This window comes from Sturnus vulgaris, chromosome 6 (genome assembly GCF_052056855.1).
Source record: "Sturnus vulgaris isolate bStuVul1 chromosome 6, bStuVul1.hap1, whole genome shotgun sequence".
NCBI lineage: Eukaryota > Metazoa > Chordata > Aves > Passeriformes > Sturnidae > Sturnus > Sturnus vulgaris.
Genome location: NC_142248.1, coordinates 5733763 through 5746225, shown reverse-complemented (window position 1 = coordinate 5746225; position 12463 = coordinate 5733763). Strand labels below are relative to the sequence as shown.

The window sequence follows — 12463 nt, the reverse complement described above, 5'->3', positions numbered from 1 at the left end:
CTCAGCACAAAGGTGCCCACATGACAGCCCTCCCTTGGTGATAATTCTTCTGATAACCCCTGAAGTATGGGAAGGTGTGAGTATGCAGAGCCTAGGTTAGTCTTTTGTCCTGAATGAAATTCTGGCACAACACTGCAAAGCAACATCCACAGTGGATAATGAGGGACCTGCCATCAACTGTGTTGTATCCCAGCCCGCATATACAAAATGCCTTGTTTTTATTCTCAATTGCTATCTACCATCAAAAGATGCCTTTAGGTTAACCAAGGAATTCATATATCAAGTGAAAGATGTATCATTACACTTACAAAAACATTTTAAAAACCCTTGAAAGGTATACAGTACATATTGAAGTATTTCATCTGTTTAAAAAGCTTTTCATTGTTCTTAGATCAAATGCAACTGAGGGTCACTTTGCACTGAGGGCAGAGAAAAATTAAATATCTAAACAAGCACCTCTTGCCTTCCAGTTGCAAATCTATTCCTTAATATCCTTGGCAAGTGCCTCTTAAAGGAAGAAGATTGTTGAAAGGAAATGTGATATCCATGAAGAAAGGCTGCCTGGCTGATAACTGTTTCATAATCATTTGGTTCGATTCTAAAAACTGTGGAATCCATTCTCAGACAGCGACAAGTTTTTCTAAGTAGGCTAAAATGGCACCTAGTTAAAGAATAGAGTTACTGAAAAGAAAGATCTAAAGTGCTCCATCCTGGTCTAATGTCTAGAAATAATTTCAGTAGCAAATGTTTACATAGCACTTTGAACATGTAAAGTGCTTTTCAAGCAGCATTGTTAGTTATTTGTCATATCCAGTAGAATAGCAGAGTTTTCAAAAGGGATATATTTGAAATTGAGCAACTTAAAAAATGTTTAAAGGAAAAAGAGCATACCATGCTATGTTTCTCAAAAGGAAAAAATGACCTAATTTTCTAAACAAAAGACCAACTATTAAATCTAGGAGCTCTAAATAATTTTTAAAAATTATTTAATTAGAAATGAGCAATGCCGTTTTCAAAATACAGAGAATATATGGGCCTCTTCTCTGTAAAAGATTTGCAAATACTATATTGCTTGTCCTCAGTGAGACCTTAGATATTCTGTGGTTGTAGAAACCAGTACTCATCAACTGCTGCAGGAGAATTCCAATAAGTAGAATGTTACTATTGGAGTGATGGTATGGGTAAATATTTACATATTCATTAATCACAATCGAATTCATCATGAGCTGAGATACGTTTCTAATAATTAGCCTTTCCAAATATTTAAGCTACTTTTCTTTTGAGCAGTTTAATATGCTATAGATGAAAACGTTAATGCAAGCATTGTTTCTAACTCCTACTTTTCTCAAAATAACCCCAAAACACCACCAAAAAAAAAAAAAGAAAAAAGTGGGATGTTGCAAAAAGTTCAAAGCTTTTTGATAACAGACAGAGCATTTTGTTTGTTTGCTGAACCAACATGATAGCATTCTCATTTGTCTCAATACTTCTGACCATCTTATAATCAATCTTCAATTTGAAAAGGTAAACTGTCTTAAGTAGTGAAAATAAAGGAGCAAAAAAAATTGGCACTCTTCAAAAGAACAGAAGTGTGATTAACTACCTATTCTCTTGAGCAAATTCTGATATACTTTATGCTTAATACCAGTTCTCCTTCAAGCTTCAACTGTGTGTAATAGTCCTCACTTTCTGTCCAAACGTGCTCACTGATACAAGTCATATGTGGTATTAAACATCTGCCATCTTCCACTCAATTCCAAATGTACTTCAGTGTTTCAGGGGTAGAAATAGAGCTGAATTGTGGCTGAGTTTTTTTCACAAGTGCAGTAGAAGTGACAAGATAGCTTTCCAGTGACAGATCATCTCTTCTACATCAGTTTGTTCAGACTTCTTTAGCTGTGTGTAAAGAATCTCTGAAAGCAGAATATACAGAATTTACAACTATTAAGCAAATACTTACCAAGACATGTCTAGGATTTAGCAATCTGCCAGGCTAACCCTTCCTGTACTGATGTCCTCTGACACAACACCTGAAGAGTCTTTGCTGCCCAGGGAACCCCAGCCAAACGGGAAACTGATGACCTCTGTAGTGGCTGTAAGATAGCTCTGCCCTGCTGCAGAGATGTCATTTTCAACCAGCTCACCAGCACAGGTTGATATGTTGATGTGATGACCCAAAAACCCAACCCCATCCAGATTGACAGGGTTTTTTTCCCATAGATATTCTATATTCCCATGCAGGTATCTCTTTCTTAGCTCCCTGATTTGATAATGATTTCATCTTGACAGCATAATTTCTTGATTTCCTATCTATGAATTTGCTCAGAGATCTTTCTCAGCAGTTTGAGGTCTTGGATCTGTGCAGTGTCAGAGCTGAACCTGTGGTCCTTGGTTCACAGGCAGCAGGAAGAAAGCAAGGTGAAGGATGTTCCAGCTATTACAGAAAGAGATGTCTACACCAGGAATAACACAGGGTTTTTCCTGCTCCCTGTACATAAAAGCTAAACAAAGGTCTTAGTCTCCCAGTGGTGATGTAAGTGAACAGAAAGAAAATGTAGGTCTTAATAGTTTCCTGGGCAGGAGAGTATGATTGAAGAGCTTTTGAAAAAAAGGAAGTGTATCATGTGTGGTATAAGAGAGAAGTTATTACCTGTTATTCACCCCTAGGAGATAATACCCCCTCTGTTCTCTTCATTCTGCAGAGACTTTCATGCTAACCTTTCCTCAGAGTATTTTTCTGCTCATGTCTCTCAGCAAAATTCCATCAGGTTTTTAGCAACTCTCAAAAGGCATCTGAGTCCACAATTAAGAAAAGTGATTTGAACATAAGTAATATGAAAAAATTCTAGGTTTTATCTGACCCAGCTCTTGCTTGCAGATTACTGCAAGTATTCAATTCATAATTTCTGATATATGATACCTGGAGTATTATGTGATATCAGGAGTGAAATTTCCAGTAGTTAATTAGCTTTTTTGAAATTTTGAAATTTTAAAATCTCTGATAAAGGTAAGACATGATTTATGAAGGAAAGCAGAGTTATAATTAATCTCCCTGAAGCCTGCAGTCCCTTTCTACCATTTCTACATTTCTACCACTCTCTTACCCTGATCACAGTTTACTGGATGGAGACTGAACTATGAAATGTTTGTTTTATCATTTGAATAAAATTCCTGTAAAAAGCATGAAGCCATATGAAACTTAGCAAATATTTAAGCCTTCAGTTGAAGACCCAAGTTTTATCAGGCCTTTCAACACGAGCAAACTGAAATCTCTGCAGGTGAATTTAACTCATCTAGAAGTAACAGTGGCTCAGAGAGCATGGACTTGGTGAGTATCTGGTGTCAGAGTACATGTATAGAAAAATCTTTAGTGCATCCCATTTTCCATCTCTGTCTCTTTCCTTATATTTATTTTCTAACTTTTTCTCTGTCTTCTTTTCTTGCATAACAGACATATTGCAGTAGCCATAAAGACCCGTGGGACCATTTGTGTGTTTTATTGCAAATCCCTTTTACAGCATTCTCTCTGAAGAAAAGAATTCTAAAGGGAACTAAATATTATTCATCTGAAGATATCTTTGTGACCATTTTTTCTTAGTTCCTAACCAGAACAAATATTAGTTCTAGTCAATCTTCAGGGAATTTCTTAACACAGCAAAGTAGTTGTTACTGTTTATGCAACTTCCAGTCTTATTTGCCTATTTTATTTTGACTTTTGATTGTCTCCTGTCTGCATCTTTTCTTTTATGACTTCACTAAGTCTTCCAGACACCTGTATTGCAGAAAATAAAGAATTTTATGTCATTTATCTGAAGGATTTAATTTCTGTATGATTTTTTTTTTTACCTTTGTTGTATAGTAGAGCATATAGGATCATTAATGCAAATTTTCATTCTAACATGGCATATTCATTCTCAGAGACAAATATAGCAATTTAGCAGTTGTCTTAATATTCAGGGCTTTATTAATATTATGCTTTTTGCCTTTTTCATCAAATATTTTAAAAAAGAAAATGAAAACAAGTCATCAAAGAGAAAGTCTTGTAAAACAGTGCTGAGCAGTTAAAGGAATTAACTGATCATCAAATTGATCAGAGGAGGAAGCATAGTAAAATACTCCTTCCCCTCTCCTGGGCTGATAATTAAGGATCAATCTTTTAATAGTACACATATTCCAGCAGCTTACTTGAAGCACTCAAGAAGGTGTAGAGAAATAGCCAAAGGACCTTGCAGAGAGATGTAAACTCTGAGCACCATTTCAGGCATTTTTATGGAATGCTACGTGCACAATTTTTTTATTAGCCGCTGCTTTTCCCACTTGAATTTAAAGAAGGGCTGACAGTTGTTCCAATTTAATTTTTACATTGTTCATTTGGAAGATATGAATGCACAGCTCTAGTTAAAACATCAGATGATCTTTGCCAAGCTCTGTGCTGCTTTTCTCGCTGGTTCCATGACGTGACACTGGCACTCCTAGGCACTGATAGCAGCTCCACTTGCAGCCTGGCTCCAGAGGCAGCGAGCTAAGCTTCACAGCACACTTCAAAGTGTGAAGAACTCAGAAGCAGGGCTCACCTGAAAGCAAAGGGCTCAGTCCCCTGGAGAGCTGGAAAGGGAGCTCAAGGCTGTTAAGAGCAGGGAGCAAAAGAAAGGCACAGAGGTAGACTGGGATCACACACTGTGAGATGAGATCTCCACTGCAGAGCAAGCCCTGCATGTTCTGTAGGAAGGTTTAACTTTACCTGTGTGCTGTAACACTGGCAATGCATGGATTTTATTTTACTTAAGTGTCTGAATGTAATGGAATTGTTTCTGCTGTTGAAGAGAGGACAGTTCTGGGGGGAATATCTATGCCAAATGACCTGAAATATGTGGCTGGCACTGGGAACAGTAAAGTTATTCACTCAAGTGTTACTTGGGCAGTCACAGCTCTTCATCTCCTAGCTTCTACATAATACTCTGACATGGGCTTTTATGGGGTTACAGACAAAGAAGAAACCTAAATGCAGGATGTCTGAAATTGTATTTTAATGCTCTTGACACAGTAAGGTAATGCTTTTCCAGAATCACTTGAAAAACACTATGCAAAATAAGGAGAAACAAGAACAGATTGCTACATCTTCATCTTTATATGCATTGTTACAAAGGACTTGACATCCCATATGATTTTCTTTAACTTGTATTCTGTTCTGTTCTTTCCAAGAATTATGCTACTCTCTTGGCTTGTTATCTCGATTGTTATTTTAAGAAGAAAGCCAGCCATCACTCTCTTAAGTGTCTTCTTTTGCTTCTGTGCCAACTTTTTCAGCTTTGTTCCTCTCCTATGTAACACATTACTTCTAAAAAGTCTGATGCTGGCTTATTCACTTTCCCAGGTGATTCCCAGGTCACTTTGTTAAAGCTTTACTGCTGTAGTGGCAAAAGGTTGAAGAATTTTTAGTTTTCCATTGCCTTTTTACTATTTTGGTTTCCAGTTGAATGCTTGTTTTACATCTGTAAGTAATTCAAAACATCTTGCCTTTTTATTTGGTTAATATCTACCAACAAGTCACAGTTGTCATGAAGTTTAATTAATAAATTGTGTTGTGCTATGCCTTACATTTCTTATACTGTTAATATGAATGATCACAATAGATGCTATAAGGTCAGTAATGTTGATTACTATTCATTAAATTACTCACATCTGAAATAATTGTACTCTTCTCCAATGTTCAGTTCTAGGAGAGCTTCATTTAGTCACCTGGTACTTTCTGATAATTCTATCTTCATGAATATTAAATACCCCCTCAGACAATAGTTTCAATCCTACCTTTAATGCCTTTTAATAAGACATTTCAGTGTGCCACAACTGCAATATTTGAGCTATAAGACATTTCTGAGAGAGATGCAAATGTTAGGCTTCAAGAGCCCTTGGCTTTGGCAGTGAAGTTTTCACTGCAAAACCTGAGTTCACACATTGCTTAGTTCTTTCTCTGCAGCAGTGTGTTTGTGAAGCTGCTCTATAAAAGATGTAATATAGAATTTCCACCTCTTTGTTTGCAGAGCTGGAAGCTTTTAGGTTATTGACTATCTTGCCCGATATATTTCTGTATGAAAAAAAGGGACTTGCTACAGATACCCTCAGGTTTTTTGATGATGAATTTAATCATAATTTATAGGGTAAACTCTATATTATAACAGCAGAACAAGATTTTTTTGAAAGTAATTTTTCTGCAAGATTTAAACATGAATATAGGGATGTCTGTGATGTAAGCACATGTTTTGTGTGTATGCTATCAGCTGTAGGATTGATGGGTAAGATACAGATGTACAGTTCTGTAATAGTATATATTTATGTTAAAAGACTAAGAAATAATGAGTCCCTCTACATAATAATGCACAACATCCTCCATTTTCCCAACATCTACAAATCTCTCCTAGTGGTTTAAGTGAAGGTCTGAGACCTGCAAGTCAGTGTGACTCACAGAACATGTGAACTGCACACTTTCTGTATCACACCAAGATGAAGTGGGTACAGGGCTAGACAAGAAATTTTGTGTCGTCTTTACAGTCCTTGGAAACTGCAGGCAACAGTAGAACTGCAAATAACAAATAGCAGCAGTTCTTTCTTTTAACTAATTACTTTTTTTCCACAGTTGTTCTAGTTCGAAGGCTTTTTTCAGAACATCAGTTTCTTAATGGCTAGAAACCTTCCTTTAATATCTACCTTAAATTTATTCATAGACTATTTATACTCATTTATTCTTTTGCCAAAATCATCCTTAAACTTTAATAGCTCTTTGCTTTCCCTGGTGCTTATTCACTTGAACAAATTATAGAGAACAATAAACACTCCTCTTTCTGGATTAAACAGACCAATCGTTTTTAGTATCCCAAATCAGGGTCTCCAGTCACCTGTTTATCCTTGTTGTGTTTTTTTGCAGGTGTGCTTTCCCAGATTGATCTTTGCTGAATGGCAGATCAGGTTGACTATGAACAAACAGCAATTTCAGAGACTCTGACTTGCAACACACATGGGTGTTTGTTTATATTAAAGGCTGAAAGCTGCCATCTTCAGTGCTAATGGTACAGGATTAAAATAAACCAGTCCTCAAATGTTTTGAGACAAAGGGATCACTGTTTTAAAAGGCAGGATGGAAGATAGAAGATTCTGCTCAATCCCTGAAATATCAATCATATCCATTTAGTTATTTTTAATAATAGACATTTGGCAAAGCTTTTGAGGCAGCACTGAGCCTTTTGGTTGCATGGTTTGCACTGCAATCATGCAGGTTTTTTCTGCATGCAATTTTGTAACACAATAAGCAAAAGCATCACATTTGTTAAAAAAGTAAGTTCCTAAAATACATAAATTACTTTGCAGCTGAAATGCAATTATAAAGCAACCAGCCTATCTTTTTTAGCTGGAAACTAGAAACATCAACAATTGTTATACAGGAGGAAAAATAAAGAAGTTAGCTACTGTTATAGAGGCTTTTCTGGGTGTCCCCTGTCTGCTCCTGCCAAAGGCGCTTTAATGTTCGAAAACCTCTGATTACAACCAATTAATTCATTATGTTTTAGTTCAGGGTTTATATAAATGCAGTTTTCTCCTTTCAGGACAATGCTGTATCTATATCTATATATATAGAGAGAGGGGGGCTAACCCTATACACTATACATTAGTGTGAGATCAGGCAAGCAGTTCATCAAGAACAAGAGACATCAAAGTGCATGGTTATAGTTAATTTTTCCAATTTCTGCACAGTTACATTTATACTTTGCAGAATATACTTTGCAAAGCCAAAACACTGCTCCAGTGCAGCAGCTGAAGGAACAATTTGGTAAATTTTGAAACACACAGAAAGATTTAAAAATCTTAAATCAGTTTTCGTAAAAATGTTATCTAACTCTGATCTATTTGAGAAAAAACATTATGCTATGAAGTTTTATTTGTTTATCTTGTTTTAGACATAGAAGTTGTTTGGTCAGTAAATATAAAAACTTACAAAAAAGAGTTCTGAGCACAAGAAATGCCAAAGTTTTTCTTTTCCAAAACTTGAGACACAGACATCCAAAAGAAAAATAAATGTTCTAGGCTGGCAAATCTGAAGGAGACAATTTAAAAGGAAAATGAGTCTTTTTATATATTTTTTTTTTCTTTTGAGCTTTGATTTCCTTTTTTTCTTTCTGTTATTCTATTATCAAGTAGTGAATGTGCATGACAGAAATGGAGTCTATTTTTCAGCAGTGCTTTTCTGTAGTTACATCACTGACACTTCCCATTCCTTGAAAATGGAGGTTATCTGAAGACTTTTTTTGAATCAAAGACTTTCTAGTTTGAGAGGGTGGGAAATCAAGTTATTTAATCTTTTCTCACATATGCAAATTTAATGCAAATTTTTAAATAAGAACCAGACAATTTTCAGAATATATTCAAACCTTGTATGTTATATTGCTATTTTTTATCTCTTTCTCTCTCAAAACCCAGGATGCACAGTCATTTTGAAATTCTTGTTACAGATTTTATTGTTAACCGTGTCTGGCTGTTACCAAAATTTGAACATATGGGCTGTCATATCAATAGATTTCATCCTTCAGAAACAAATTTGTACGGCTGTATACTTATTAATGTTGCTTTTCTCTTTTTAAGAGGCAGGAGCCAGATGAATCGTGAAGGCTCAGGGGAACTTAGAACTAAAGACAGAGATATGCCCTTAAAGCACTTAGAAGAAATATTAATTATGTTATGGCTTTTTAGAAGCTCGATGTGTCAAATACACCCACCAGAGATCTCACTGTGACAAAATCAATACAGTTCATGAAAAGTCTCCCTTTATTTTCATTTTACATATGGAAAGACTAAGAGCCTCAGGCAGATAAATACTAAATCAGTACAGTTAATTTGCTATAATTGAAACTCTTGACCCTTAAAAGATGAAGGAAAACCAGGGAATTTTCAAGTCTTGCTGCTAGTTTTCAAAGCTGTGAAACCAAGTGAAAACATGGTGAATCATCATGGACTGCCTCTTCAATATGGACATTGTTTTACTGCAGATACTAAATATTCTCTGTGGTGCACATGTATGAATACTTGTAATGAGTATTTTCAGTAATATACAGCAAGAAATAAAATTAGTAACAATAATTCAAATAAATTTTAAACATTGAGGTCAGCCTGGAGTAGAAAAGGAAAGACTGTGTGAAAGACCCCAATTGGCAGTACCATGAGGAAAAACTACATCTCATTAGCAATTAGAAATTCAATATGTTGAGACAGCAGAAGCAGCTTTAACTATGTGGAATAAAAGCTTGCTGGAAAAAAGAAATCACTGAGCTTACAGTTGAGTGGTAATACTGGGTGCTGAAAAAGTGGCCCAGATCCAACTTGAGTTTCCACCTTGCCAGGGGAGACAAGTCAAGGGGCTGTTGTCAGACAGAGGAGATCTTTTAAGCCTTCACCTGATGCTGCTTCTTTTCTTCTGCTCCCTGGAGGAAGGAACAGCAGCCAGCTGAGGTGTCTGGGTACCACTTGCTGCTCTTACATCAATTCCTCACTTTTTCCTGGGAAAGGACAGCAAGCTGGATGGAGTGTCACACTGGCCCAAACCTCGTTTTGTCCGTGGGCTTGCAGACCACTGTATGCAGAAACTACATGCAAGAAAATCTACAAGAAAAGTTTTTACAGCAGATAGCTCAAAAGTCCCACAGAAGGAAAATGAAAACTTGCAGAACTAAAAGTAGCAAAAATACATTAGTCCAGAAGGCTTGAGGGTAAATTTATTAGAAGAAGATTTTGTGATACTGGTAAATGTGATTTCTTTGTTTGAATTAAAATCTAATTATATATCTCTTTCCTCAACTTCAAAAGCAGCTAAGTATATTCTTAAGGTAATAAATAGGGGATTTGGTAAAATTCTGCATCTGATTTTTTTAACTTTGTGTGACATCCTAAATGATGGTACTTTCCAGAGGCTGCAATAGTCTCCCATAATGAAATATAGATTAAACATTTTTATTTGCAACTTTAGGATAAAAGCCATAAAAAATAATAGCATTTCGTTCAAATCAGTGTAAAGAAAAGATCCCTAATTATAGAGATGTTCTCTCCCTAAAGTCCAACATTTGGGGCCAGACTTAATGTATTTATCTGGTAATAAAGTCTAGTTGTTACTAATATATTTTTCTGTGAAAATTTGTAGATGATAATTACTACTTTTACTATGTTCCATGTAATTATGACCCTTCTCTGCATTGTACACAGGCAATAATAGAGGAAAGACATGTTTAAAGGACAAATGTATCTGGAATTTAAGAGAGTTTTTATGAACAGTCTCATTGTCAAAATGCAACTTTACTGTCACCAGAACTTAATATTATCTCATCAATTTCATCCTAAAGTAAGTAATCCAGAGGATAGGAAGAGATTTGACAGTGAATAACAAATTCTTGCATGCAATCCCAAGAAACTGAAATTGTTTATTAGCTCATAGAAGTTCATGCCAAATAGATCCATTAATTAGCTGGGTTTTCATTTGTAGTTTTAATTATATATATATATGTGTGTGTCTATATATACATACACACACAATAATAAAAAAATAATTTTAACCTTCACCCACGAAATTCACTGGTTTTCATTACAGCCTAGAATCAGGATTTATTAAGGCAAGTAGAATGTAGGAAAGAGCTTCAAACCCGTGGAGTGGCAGCAAGCTGCCTGTCTGAAACCTGCCAAAAATAAAAGAGAGCTTTTCTCAGGAGGACACAATTGTCTGAAGAAAGGCCTGCAGAGAGTCCAGAATGAAATTGCTGTCATGACCCAGATGGAAGCTGGTAGCCCACATCCCTGAGCAAGCAGCAGCAGCCCGTGTAGCAGCTCACGTTTCTGGAAGCTGGACAAGAGCACCAGTGCAGCCCCTGGAAAGTACAGAGCAAAGAGAAAGAAAAGCTGCACCAGCTGTCCAGCTGCTGCCATGCACATCCCAAGGGGAGAATGTGCAAAGCTCAACGTGGTTTGTGGGGAGGGGACATGCAACTTGGCTCTTGGATTTGGATGGTTATGATCTCTTCAACCAGATACCAAAAGCTTTTGAGTATAATGGGTGGGTTTTTTTATCATGTTTGCCCAATCTGCTGCTGGAAGGAAACTCCAATTCTGTGACAAAAGAGACATATGGCCATCTGCACAGCCAGGACGATGGAATTTTTTTTTTTTTTCCCAGACAGAAAGGATATAAAATCAAAACAGGCAGTTTACCCAGGACTTAACAAAGAAAATATTTGAGAGCTTACCTAATTATCACAGCTAGTGATCTCTTGTGGTATTTGATATGGCAAGGTTCCCTTTGGGGAGCAAATGATGAATGTTTGAATTACAAACCCCAGCCTATGAAGAGTATAAATACACCAGGCTATGTTGTCTTATCATTAGGTGATATATCTTATTAAATAACCTGGCATTATTTATGAGGAATTTAATAAGTTGGGTTGGTTAAGACTAGAGCATAACTATACCCTAAATTCAGCCTTCTCCATGTCCTACCAACTTCTAATTTCTTGCCTAATTTATGGAAACTAATCCTACAGGAATCCATGGTAAAAGCAGACAAAAAGTGTTAAGTATTTTATGGCACACCAAATAGAAATTTAGACAGATTGTCTAAATAAAATTTAGGTTTAATATATGTGTGACCTCTTCAAAGTATATTAAATATAATGATCCACCAAACAACTTGTGAGTTATACCAGCAGCTGTAAGAATGAAGGAAAACAAGAGAACATGGCAGTTTACTATAAGAAATACTTCACATGATATAATTGAATTAAATAACCACGAACAGCATAACAATCTTCCTACCTGTACTTAAAATGCTATATATTTAGACAGGAGATCAGCCAGTGTGGTAGAGATTTCAATGTACCTTTTCTTTACTTATCCCACTCACAATGCAAGTATCTTTGCTCTTTTTTTGAAAATCAAATGGCTCTGCTGTACTGTAGACACACAAAGCAATTTTTCGTAGTCTAATCTGATACTGAATGATATCATATATATATATATATATATATATATATATAATCTATATGCATAGACTATCTAATTTTTCTTAGTCTAACCCAGTGCTGAATGCTATAATTTTACCAGTTTCCAAGGGATAGAATCATTCCCAGCTGTGGTGCTAGGTAAGTTCTGTCCTTCCCTCTCTGGCAGTGCTGTGGGTTACCTGGTCCTGTCCATCACAAGGCTATTGATGGCATCTTCCACCTACAGTAAAAATAAAATGGTTGCAATGAATGGAAGCATAAATCAAATATTTTTTTGCATTGTTACTCCAAAAAAGTTATTTTCAGACAGGACTAAGCAAATCCAACTTTTGCTCCCAGAAATTAAGATATCCACTTAATCACCAGTTTTTGCTGTCTGTTTCTTCTCTTTGCAGCCTCCTGTTTCAGGACTGTCTCTGGTTTCCTACCCAGAAAGC

General features: G+C 36.1%; 2 long non-coding RNA genes across 3 annotated transcripts in view; one reads left to right on the top strand and one right to left on the bottom strand.

Annotated features, from left to right (window-relative positions):
* Positions 1 to 12463, top strand: part of LOC148223295 (uncharacterized) — a 247823-nt gene that overhangs the window by 188717 nt on the left and 46643 nt on the right. The window lies entirely within an intron of this gene.
* Positions 12108 to 12463, bottom strand: part of LOC148223296 (uncharacterized) — a 33115-nt gene continuing 32759 nt past the window's right edge. The window contains exon 3 of the long non-coding RNA XR_015804316.1: positions 12108 to 12246. This is a non-coding gene — a long non-coding RNA (uncharacterized LOC148223296). The remainder of the gene's footprint in view (positions 12247 to 12463) is intronic.